At 39.6% G+C, this 12471-nt stretch overlaps 1 protein-coding gene across 1 annotated transcript in view; it reads left to right on the forward strand.

Annotated features, from left to right (window-relative positions):
• The first annotated feature begins 4369 nt into the window (after positions 1-4369).
• gnb1a (guanine nucleotide binding protein (G protein), beta polypeptide 1a) overlaps positions 4370-12471 on the forward strand; it is a 34678-nt gene continuing 26576 nt past the window's right edge. The window contains exon 1 of the mRNA XM_084365693.1: positions 4370-4764. The gene's annotated coding sequence lies outside the window, so the exon portion shown is untranslated. The remainder of the gene's footprint in view (positions 4765-12471) is intronic.

Raw genomic sequence — 12471 nt, forward strand, 5'->3', positions numbered from 1 at the left:
ACTTACAAGCTGCTGCCACTAGAAACCCTCAATGTCCCCACTGGCCCTCCAGTGGTGATGAGTCCTGCAATGTCGTGGATTTAAAGTGGTGTAGTGAAGGTGTCTATCCATTGTGAGTAAAATTCAGGATAATCAGAACTTGTAAACAAACAATAAAATGCTTTACAAGCCATTTATCAAGCAAATGTTTATTGTAAAGTTGCAGCTGATGTTTATAAACCTTTATAACTGCTTAATACAGTTTTTATAAAGCATGTCATTGTTAACTTTCAAATAACTATTAGCTTAAGTTTAATTAACTGTAAATGTACCATTTATTGATGATGGTTTCTACAACGTGTTACCTCAGTGTATTATGAACGTGTCGTTCAAATAGGACTGAAGAAGAACTTGTTTTCTAACTTGTTTGATTAATCTTGTTTCTATCAGAGGCACATCCATAAAATCATTGCAGCTGCAACATAACAATAATCTGCAAAGAAGATTAGAAAATACCTGCTCTCCCATTCCCAATTCTTCTTTTATTCAAAAAGGACCTGACAAAGTTTCGACAATTACTGTAAGTACAATGACACATATCATATACATTACAAATACCTTTTAAAAATACTTCTAAGACTACATTGTTTCTCAAAAACAAGGGACTGAACTCCATTTGTGATTATAGAGCAGCTGAGTATTGTTTCAAGCTAATTTAAAAAAAAAACAGTTTATTCAAATCCTTCTCGTCTCTTCATATCATGTCACTGAGTAACACTTATTCTCAAAAAACAGGAATTATATGGACATAAGTTAAAGGAGATCAGTGTGAAACATCCAACACCCTGTACATCAACTAAAAGGAGCTACTTTGTGTTACGGATTAGGTGTTCTTTATGTTTTCTTTATGTGTCAGAAATACCAAGATACTGTGGACCGATGTACAACTTCTTTGTATTTATTAAACATTACGCTCCACATACCTAATTGTGTGCTCCTCCGCTGTATGAGGAGTGTAAGTGTCATCAACATAAGAGGACAGCAGGAAAACGTTTCAGTCTTTAAATAACTTGATATTAAGAATAGCCCGGTACTGACAACAGCACCAATGTGAAATCTTTTTCATCTAGATTATTTACAGTATTACTCAATCACATTTACATAATTAAAGTTTTCCAGAGACAAGGGACAAAACCCTTAGCAGTGTCCCACTGTGTGTGTGAGCCAGGCTCTGTGCCTGTGAACAGCAGATGTCAGTAATGCCTCAGAACGGACCAATAGGATCTGACCTCTCTCAGAGATACATGCTGTAAGCATTTATCAGAGATTGTAGGAGATTATGCTAAATCAGATTACTGTACCCCAACCTGCCTATAAAAAGCAAGGTCATTATGAGCTTAGCCTCGTGTAATGTCACTCGTTTTATGAAATGTATGAGCTCATATTAGGCAATATTTGTGTTGCCATTTTGCCTCTTTTCTAATCTGATTTCTCCTCTGATCTCTCGCTAATACTGTGAGATAGTGCTACTTACCGTCCCAGCTCTGCTCAAGGGAGGTGTGTGTGCTTGTGTGCGCCTGTCTGCCTGTGTGTGAATGCGAGTTAGTGAAAGTGACTTTATAAAATTGTGAAGGAAAATGCTGTACATTCGTAAAGGCCATGCCCGTGTTAAGTATTACTACCTACACATACAGATGTAAAGAATGTGATGCTTAAGCATTAGTAATAGAATTAATTACACATTTTACAAACAAATGTTTCTTAGATGAAAATAAGTAAAAAGCAATTGTTGAATTCACCTCTTTTTAATGGTTTACCTCATGAAGATCATCATACTTTTCATGACCTTACACAGAAAGCACATCGAGGTGTGTATTGTTTTCTTTTCCTCTCTCCTCATCAGAAGGCTGAATGCACACAATAAGCCTTCTCCCCCGGGTGGCCCGAAGCTCTGCTAAAGAAGCTTCACAACACATGCATGCAGACAGGCAGGGGTGTATCCAGGGGCAACTAAATCTCACCAGCATTAACCTGGGCAGATGAGTCCCGGTGGAAACCCACACCCAGGACACTGCCTGATACACAAGTGCACAGACAGGGGCAGTGTTTTCAACTCAGTCCATGTGCTGCTGCTGTTTTTCATGAAGTTACAGGTAGTGAATAAATAAAAAAGAATGTTGTGTGGTTAAAGAGCGGACCGTCACACAGCAGATGATTGTTCATACAGGACAGCAGGCCAGTTTCCTCCTACAGGTTTGTGTTAACAGAACTGGCAGGAACACGCACACAAACACACAGTTGGGTGGAAATTCAAATTACTGACACAGAAGATACATTGATGGGTATTTTTCAATGTCTTTTCAGTCTTTTTATCTTTTGATTTCTCCCTTTTTTCATCCACTACATTCATACAGATGATTATGTGTCAATGTAAAAATATACATCGGTATTTTAAGGTCAATATGATGCAATTAACCCCATTTCACTTTGGCCACTTGAGTGTAAAGAGACTACAGCAAAACAGATCACAAACAAGAGGCTACATCCCTAAATGCAGGGCTACAGCAGAAAGAACAGCACACTCTCAGGGGCGTTCTTCATCCAAACCACAACCGATGATGATCTTGTCTTCCCCCATTGGACCGAGCCCCAGCACGCTTTGTTGTCTCGGAGGACAACAAAATGTTCCACGTCTCCAAGAAACGCCTTAACCCGCTGAGCATTAACCCCTCCTCTGAGCACTCTACCTAGACTACTGGTGATAATGATCAAGTCATTTCTGTGCTGAGGTGATGGTCCACCCACAAACACTCAGCACAAGAAGTATGTCCCCACTGATTTCTAAGATGGAACTAGATCAGAGTAACATCAGGTCATAAACCATAACATGTAACTAAATTAATATCCAGAGAACATCACTTGTCAACAAAACCTTCCACTGCCAGCTTCGATTGACCATATTTCTGGGGACTGTGGCAGTGTCTGATAACTGTTCAAGGAGCACTGTGTAGTTCTGGAGAAGAAATTCAGACTCAGAATATCAATGAGGACATAATACAAACTCAGAAATATTTATCTTTTCCATAACTGAATAAACAAGCTGTTCTCAGAGGAGAATAGGGTCCCCAGAACACTGTTTGAAGCTAGAACGGTGGCAGGGTGCGCCAAATATAAACAAAGTAAAACAGTATTAAATTATCCTCTATGATTAGTTTGTTATTCAGTCATGAAAACAAAGAGAGTTTGTTTATTTAGTTTGTTTAGACATAAAGAAAATCAGTCAATGAAGATCTCTTATGATTAAAATGTCTATCTCAAAACTACATAGTGCACCTTTAAAGGTGCTATCAGTAAGAAAAGTTGATTTTTAAGTCTCAGTCCCAACTCATCAAATAATGATGCACTGGGTTTCCCAACTCATCAAAAACTGACGCTTTGAGATGGCGGCCGACCCTTCCTACAATCCCATAGCGTCAGTTTTTTGACAAGTTGGGAATGAGACTCAAAACTCAACTTTTCTTACAAATAGCCCCTTTAAGGTATCAATTATGGATATGAAAAAAATGTACAGATACAAATACAGTACAAATATAAATAATAGTTCATCAAACAACAATATATTGGCTTATTTTTCTTTTATAATTTTGCCCTGATTTTTTTCATTTTAGTCTTGATAATAAAACTACAAGATCATAATTATATTATACTAATTGTGCCTTTAGTAAAGGTGTATTCTGGCCATGCTTGCTGACGGGGAAGTAAATGCACTTCTGTAGTTAAATTTGTGGTGCAGTCTGTTTTGGTTTGCAAATGAGACAGTATTATTGGCTCGAAGTAGCGGTTGTTGTGCTGACACGAATTCACATTTTCCTGGAGCTCTCAAACATGTTTGCATATCCTACAGACTCACGGGGGGTCACTTTGGGCCACATATCCACTTTATTTAGACCCTGGGGTCTCATGGAGAACCATTTATTTGAGGTTATAGAGTATACTCTGTGTATGGAAAGTTAATATTGGTTAAACACAAGCATACTATTTTAATTCTTAATTATTTTAACTATTTACTCCTCTCAAATCATAGTACAGTATCCTGAAGAACCTGTGGAGCTGTGTAAGCCACAGTTTCAAAACTATACCTTACATAAACAGGGTTTGGTGTGTACAAATGCTGTTGTTCTAGCCTCCTGTGGCATGTGAAATCGTCACGCACAAGTCACATTTGATTTTAACTCTTCAAATTTACAAAGTTATAGAATCAAAAGCAGTGTTTTGATAGGTAAATGTTATCTAGGTGTGTTGGTGTTACCAAAAATGGCAGTATTTCCTGATCTGCTGGAGTGGTCGCCGACCCTTCGCCGTGCGTTGTGACGCTGCCGTAACGTGGGGTTTCCCAGACCTGAGTGCAGGGTTACCGCGCCCATCTCTGCTGTTTGATGGCCGGAGGAAGAAGCGACTGAGATCCTGGCGTGAAGGAAGAAAAAAGAGGGACGACGACGGTGGGAAAGACAAGAGGGGATTTTTGCTTTGAGTTGGAATTTGCGTTGAAACGGAAGAACGCTTAAACGGGACTCTGAAACGTCTTTCTGGGTGAACACCGCCTTGTCTCTGCGCCTCTGTGCCGGTGTGTCTCCCCCCTCGGCGGGTCAAAAACTGGGTTCGGGGAGTGCCGCTCCTCGGTAGCTAAACTAGCTAAATCTGAGCGCCTGGGCGGAGAGAGGAGACAAGATTTTGCTGTTTCCAGTCAATGTGATATAAACAACGGATACCCTCGACTGAAAGCGGGTAAGGATTTGTATTAATATTTGAAATTGCGCTTCAGGAAATGCATTAAGTGTCTGTGCAGTTGGCTAGCCTGTCGAGCAGGGAAGATGAACGAAAGGGGTTAAACTGGGTTGAGTGGCTCCTCCGTTACAGTTAGCTGCCGTTAGCCTGCTGCTAGCTAGTCGTTGCTGCCAGTAGGGTGGGTGGGGGTCACTGTTAGAGAAACTTAACGCACTGCGTTAACCCAGGTGTCAACTGACCACAACAATATTGAACTGCTTATACATCTAATGTTTCTATCCGGCCAGCTGGTAGTTAAAGACCAGGGTTAATGTTAATAAGAAGGTTAGTTGGTGACAGCTCGGTAGGCTAGCCAGCACCCCTCTCCAACGTCCGGGTATCTCTCTTAAGAAATAAGCCGTCTAGGTTAAACTGTGTCAGCTTTGCTTTATTTGCCATTTTACCCGATGAATATTAAAATTTTGGGTTCAGTCAAGACCTGGCAATGCTCTCAAATACCACCAGCATTTTGTATCTGTAATTCGGCGCACATTTTTTCACATCTTTGCTCTAACGTTATAGATAGCTAGTGATTACCTGGTAAGCTAATTGGTCGCACATTTGCTGCCCTCAGTTTACTGTTGACTAACCCTAGGCGAGCTGTATAGGATGGTGATTACATAGTTGCAACTTCTTACACATGCACACCTCCAGCAAACATGAACAGAGTTTGGATTTACTTCCACTCATGTTGAAAATGTGTGGCATAATGCAATTGACAACGATGGGAGTCTAAAAATGGCTACTTCACCAACAGAATCACCACCACCCCCACTATTTCGTAGCCAGTCCATACAAGTTAGCCAGCAGTGGCCACAGCCTACGTTTACAGCCTGGTATGGCCGATCAGGGTGTGTTTATCCCGAACATGGCAGCCAGAACAATTTGCCTGTACCCTTAGTGAATATGAACGGTGTTGTTGTTGAGTGACGCTTTTATGTATAACTCGTGCATTGAAGCGTTAATATTAGCCTTGCTAAAATAATTTACGTAATGCTGAAATTTCCCAGCTGTGGGCACTCATTTGACAAGCTGTGTTTTAACCGGGATCGTTAAACTAGCATCGTATAATTCAGTGAATCGAAACCAAACCATCCTGGATTATAGCTACTGTATGTCAGAGCTATATGTTAACATTCCCACGTTTGGTCTGCAGAGTCAGCCATCCAGTCATCCACTGATAGTGCAGAAAAGGAAATGGCTAATTCGTTAGCGCGATTCTTGACCAGGATGCATAAAAATGATAGAAATTTGCATCTAATGCCAAGTGGTAGCACAGCTGTATGATCGCATGGAAAAATTGACAATAAGCGCCGCTGTGGACCTGATAGTGGCAATAGCCATTTTAGTTTCATGAGTGTTAAACCAGTAGTGTCAGGTTGTGAACACACGGTTCGGCCTTAATTTGAACTTCTTCTTTTAATGACGTGTAAACGAGATTGTCTAATTGGATTTTGACAATCTGTTTATCTCGATCACGGGTCTGTTGCAGGGCAAGTTGTTAGCAGCTACAGTAACCATGCCCTACCGGGCCGCGCTGCTCCGTAGTATTTCAAGCTGTGTAGCCCGGAAAACGGACACGCTTTGTACACGATGAAGCATCGGATCCTTGTCAGTACACCAGCGCAAGGTGTTGAAGAAGAAGAGCCGAGATCGGAGATTTTTTATTTTGTGGTGAATATTTCGAAAGATGGTTTAGCAACGAGTCAGACGTGCTGTCGCAGGAAGCCGAGCTGAGCGCCTCCTCCAGCACCGAGGCAAGATATATGTAGCCTGCCGCTTTGACGAACTTATTGACCAGCGGTGTTAAGATATTGCATCTAAAAGAATCCGCTAGTCAATAAAGACGATTTCTGGTCGTTTCAGTACATTTTCGATGTTTCTCAAAAGAGCTATTTGTATTTACTGGTTCACAAAGATGAATTCATTTTGCCAGTGTGCCCCCTCCCTCCGCCTCCTCGAATGAATGGGTTCCTGTATTCAGGGCCCAAGCAGCTGCAATGAACAAGATGGCGTTCAAAGCCTTTTTCATCACCGCTTTTTCTCAGACTGAGAGAGACAGCTGCCGAGCATCGGATGAGTCCAGGCTTGGCAGACTAGATATCTTTGATTTCCCCATCGTAAAAATGTACATAATGTAATCCTATTAAAAACGTTTTAAAGCTGTTTGGATTCCTGGTAAGATGAATCCAATATGTGCACCTCAGATACAGGACAACATGGTGGGGAAGGGGTGTTGTACATCTTGACTGTGAACCTGAATAGTAGGGAATATGGCAGTTATGATGATTTTGTATGATTTATAAGATATAAAATATTTTATTTATATTTTTCAATGTTTGAGTTAATGTCTGATTTAAAACATCTGTAACCACACCTCAGGGAAATGGGCATAATTATGTCAATCCAGACTAGGGTTCACAGTTAAAGGTAACTGAATAGATTTAAAAATACATCTTTATATGTGTAAAGAAAGTTTTAAGTGCAGTGATTTTTTTTTTACACTTTTTTTTTTTTTTTATATCATAACACTTAATTTGAATAAATGTGACATTTATACAACTTTAATTCAAAAACTTTTAAATGTTTTGTGCGCGTTTATGTGCATTATAGCATTAAAGACATGTCTTTTTTGCCAGATTCATGTGAACTTTAGTATCTGTAAATGTGTATTTATATTTATTTATTTTGACTGGGTAACTTTTCAGTTTCAGTTAGGGTTAAAATTGTGCAAATCTACAATACTAGTGAATTTCCTAACTACATTTACAATTACCCATAAAGAATAGAATCAAACTTCCGATACCAATTTATTTTTTAGATTTCTTTTTCTGTCAACCACAGGATGGTAACAACACTCCTGACACAGCTCTGTAACTGCTATCACAGTGATGTGATAGACAGATTTTGCTGTGATTTATCAGACTATTTCTTTATAAATTAACTGCCTCTGCCGATAAAAGACAAAGTGTATACACTGTACTGGGCAGAGTATTTTCAGGTTTATATCAGTAATGGTGTCAGTTTGAGAACAATCTTTATGCACATCCAAGAGCATCTAGTTGCCACACTTAGTATAAAAATTGTTCCATTTAATGCTTTTGTGACCTGGATGTGACCCTCACCATACTGACACCAGGAAAGTATTTGACATTCTGTCCAGTGGCCCTTGTGAACAGTGATGACACAATCCACAGGCATTACTGAAAATCTGCATTTATGTCTATGTGATGATACAATAAGCATATGACAAGCCTGTCTGAAAGCCTTCGTGGCAGTAATGTGTGTCTGAAGGACATTTGTCCCTGGGTTTGTACACAGCAGAACGTGTCAGTCGGATGAGTCTCACAAGATAAGGACAATGTGTTTAAAGCCTGAATCATTAGCCTTTTGAACTGGGAGGGGGGCCTTTTGTTTTTGAATGAGGGTTTTCATCCGCTGATGTGTATTTTTTCCTTTTTAATCTGCAAGTGCTGGATATGAATGGGATTAAATTCTTAGTCTGTGGATTTCACTCGTTGGGATTATCTGGCTTTGGTCAGTGATAGTGCTGATTTTTCTTCACCTCTGATATGATGTATGTCCACTAGGTGTCTTTTAAAAGGCAGAAAAGTGCTAAGCGGCTTTGCGAACAAGCACCTGGAAAGAACTACAGGCGCGGGATAAAATGACCCAACATTTTCTATTAAGTTACTAGCTCTGTGCTACTGCAGATGTATTTATAGACTGAAATAAACATACACTTATAAATAAAGTGCTAAAGGACACGTATATCCAACTTTTCAATACAGTGTATCACCTTTCATAGTGTACTATACGCATAGTAAGGTAGGGTTAGTAATAGCTGCCCTAACACATCACATGTAACAGTGCTTAAAGTTCTTAAAGATGCTCTAATGTCCTCCAGTATGCTCAAAATCTACAACTGGTTCCATAGAACAGAACTTATTCATGTCACCATCAATACCTGGTTATATAAGTAGTATAGTTGTATAGGTGTTTCTTAAAAAGACTAAAACACGGCTGCCACAAGTTCACATTGTCCTACTAACTAACAATTGTAGAACTAAAAAGGGTGGCTATTGGGCTGTGACTGTAGGTACCAAATAGTAACTTGCCCAAGGATAGGCACTTTATGCAACTTATCAATCTAACATTTAATGAACCTGAATATCGGAACCCATTGCCTCATGTCTGATGAAGATTTAGCCTTTGGGGGCGACAGCCAGTGTTTTGGGGCTTTCCATGTAACTACCTGGGTAAGACTTCCTCTCCCTTGTGGCTGTCAATGTTTACAGTCCGATTAGCTACTTTGAGACATCCAGAAGATATTTCGGCAAATCTCTGTAAACATATAGCTTCAAATAAATGCAGATAAAAGATAAACTTGATCAAAGAAATCCTTAATTGTCATCAGACAATAGCCTATGGGTTCCAAAATTGGGTTTGACCAATGTGTTTTGCCTCTCGTACTCTCCAAATGGACTGTTGACTTGCACGAAACCAAAGCCCTCTCAAAAGTGATGTACGATACACTGGGACTATAATCAGAAGCATAACACTTCTAATACCACAATCTTCTCCCCTTCCTTACAGATTGTGCATTTCTAAGCAGATATCTGTTTATAAAGATTATATGAACCTTAACATAAATATATTATACTTAATGGATTCTTACCGACGAGACAGGGGTGTCTAGGGTCAGTCACTTTCATTAGTTGTGTCAGCGAAAGCAGATATTAACATGCCGATTTTCGTCTTTGAGCACCATGCTGCTTGTTACAGTGGATTGGTCTAATAGCTGGTGGAAAGAGAAACTCTGTGGATCACTCCATTTTGAAACGTTCCTGCTTTTATTGACAGGTTTCTTTTTAGGCAGAGTTAACAATATCCATCATCAGTCATTTTTGTTACCCCAGTCCTGTTTAGGATGTTCTTACCAATTGTGTGGCTAAAGGTGCTGTAAGTAGCACCGGTGTCACTACACTACTGACGTCAGGTTAACTACTTTGTGCCCAGAAGCTCTTCTCCTTTTAAGATGGTCTATTAAGGTGTTGACAATCAACGTTTTTTAATAGAATCAATTCCGTCTTTCTATCCAACTTTTATTCCCAAAACAACATGGTGTTTGGATAAATCAACTAACCCTGCTGTGCCAAGTCAGGGAAGTGTCCGCTCCGGAAACACTGCCATATAATTGGGCCGAAATAACTTAAAGTTCTAATTTTCCTACTGAGAAGATGCTGCTAACACAGTATATTGTTTGTGTCGCCCAGCCTATTCACAACCCAGGACCATAAACTTTGTATTGGAAGAAAACTGTGTTTACATTTTTCAACCCAAGTTGAGTGATATTACATCCAATACTGTGGCTTTCTTTCAATGTGCTAAGTGCTTTATTGTAGGCAACTGGACTTGTTTCAGTTTCTTGAAGACGTTTCGCCTCTCATCCAAGAGGTTTCTTCAGTTCTTCTTCTTTCAACATGCTAAAACATTTGTGCTGATAGTCACCCATGTCTGTTATCACAGGATGGCATAGGCAATAGGCATTTGTGGCAAGTATGACTGCAGATATGCTACTATACAAGAGAACAAAGGATGAAGTACAATGTAATGAATGTCCCTGGCAACATGCACAGTTTTGTAATTAAGGGCAGTAACGACATATTTTCTTTCTGCTTTCTTTGTTTCTAGTGCTGTCAGAATTATACCAAACTGTTACCCACCAAGTGTAAGTGCATTTCAACTTACCAGGACATACGATGACCACCTAATGTGTTCTCGTAAAAAAAGTCTTTGACTTTGTCTTTTAATTTTGCCATTGTTCACAATGATAATTGTGAGCACAGTGCCCTGTAATGCTCCGTACAGATATTGCGGGGGGTCAGAGCTTGGTGTAATAATCTTAATTGTTGACCAAAGGCCTCTGACCTCATGGATAACATGTTATGGGAAAACATTTCAGGCCAGTGGTGGCTAGTCATCCTATTGTTTGTCAAGTGCTGCAACACTCCGTTTTCTTTCAAATATTTATTATCTTGGATTCTTATTCTATCATTTTAGTGAGAGAGTAGGAAAGGAAACACCCAAGACGGCATGTCTGCCATTGTTCTTTTGAAGGCATAGCTCTCTTAATCCACAATGGTGTCTTCATCGTTAGCTTTTTCTTGTTTTGTAATTTAAATGGCCCATTAGTGGTGGCCTCTGCATTATGGCTTCCATTACTTTACTCGTAGGACTGGTGTTTTGTGGTTGAGCAATCGAAATCCTTTGTCCTCTTGACTCACCAAGCTTCCTACAGAACATAAATGAAAGAATGGCATCCTATAGGCAAAATATTGTATAATTATAGCTCTGTGTTACTAGGTCTTATAACAATACCTTGGTCAGAAACTTTCTAAGGAGTTGGTTAAAAGTTCTTGTAATAGCTGTGTTTGATCCATATATAGTGGTATTGATGGTCCGTCTTGCTGTATTAGTTGCACACCATACACTCTCCATATCTCTATTTGACACTCACACACACAGTTATTACAAGTTGCAGGTTTATGTGTTATTTTTAACCCCAAGTACCAGGCAAAGGCTCAGGGTTATACTATTTTCAAAATCAAATTTGGAATATTCTCAAAGGCTGCCAATGCCAGTACCCTCACAAGAACAGGATTTCTGTCCCACTACACTAGTAAAAGGGGTTTCATTGAAATAATCCTTACATTTAAAATAAAAAACAAAGACAACACAAGCTCTGATTGCACTCAAAGTTACAGCTAATAAGACGGCAAGAAGAAGCTCTTTCCAATCACAGAAACCATTCCAGGAACCATTGAAACAAGGGCTGTTGCGATAACCACAATAATGATCTCTTATGTGCAACACAAGCTATCAAAACTACAGTATTTACATATATACTTCGCTATAATTGTAATTATGAGTCTAATAAAAGATAAGGACAGGATGTTAGCAACTGTTTATTGTTCCCTAAGCTCGTAGGACAGAATTTTTGCACGCAGAGTAGAAATTCTCCCTCACTGGTTTAAATATGTGCAGGTTTCAATCTCACTTAAACCACAGCTCTATTCCTGTTTCTTTATCAGTCTTTTGCTTCTTTTTCGGTGAAACTAATGCCACAACTCCTTCTTCAAACACTGATTTTACGTTGATTACTATTGCAGCGTTAGAAGTTTCTAAGCATTTAGGTCGGCCCTAATTACAGTACCACACAGGAAAAAGTCAGGTAGCCTCCGTCTCACTCACTCTGGGACTCCCAACTGGAAACACTGGCAGTCCTTTAGTAGAAAAGGCTGCTTATTATCCCAATTCTCCCAAGCTTTGACGTTTGTCCCACGGCTGGCCAGTAGACCCAGGAAGCAGAAGAGAGTTTGCAGGTGCCACGATGAAACATACAAAGTCGAAGCATTATTCCACTGTACCCTTTACAAAGTGATTTGCAAAAACAGAAGTGATGTGAACTGTAAAACAGAATAGGTAAAATTTCTTCACTACAATGAACTAGATTGAACCTTAAAAGGAAGTTGGGGACTTTACCTGTGTCTCAACTGGGGGAACCTAGGTCTAAATTTGGAGATTGCTGTGCTGAGTGTTGCTGACTGTTAAAACACAAACCAAGAAGCTGTTAAAACTTCTGTACAGTAAACTAAGTACCAGGTG

The sequence above is a fragment of the Pagrus pagrus genome (genome assembly GCF_965226575.1).
Source record: "Pagrus pagrus genome assembly, chromosome: 11".
Taxonomy (NCBI): Eukaryota; Metazoa; Chordata; class Actinopteri; order Spariformes; family Sparidae; genus Pagrus; species Pagrus pagrus.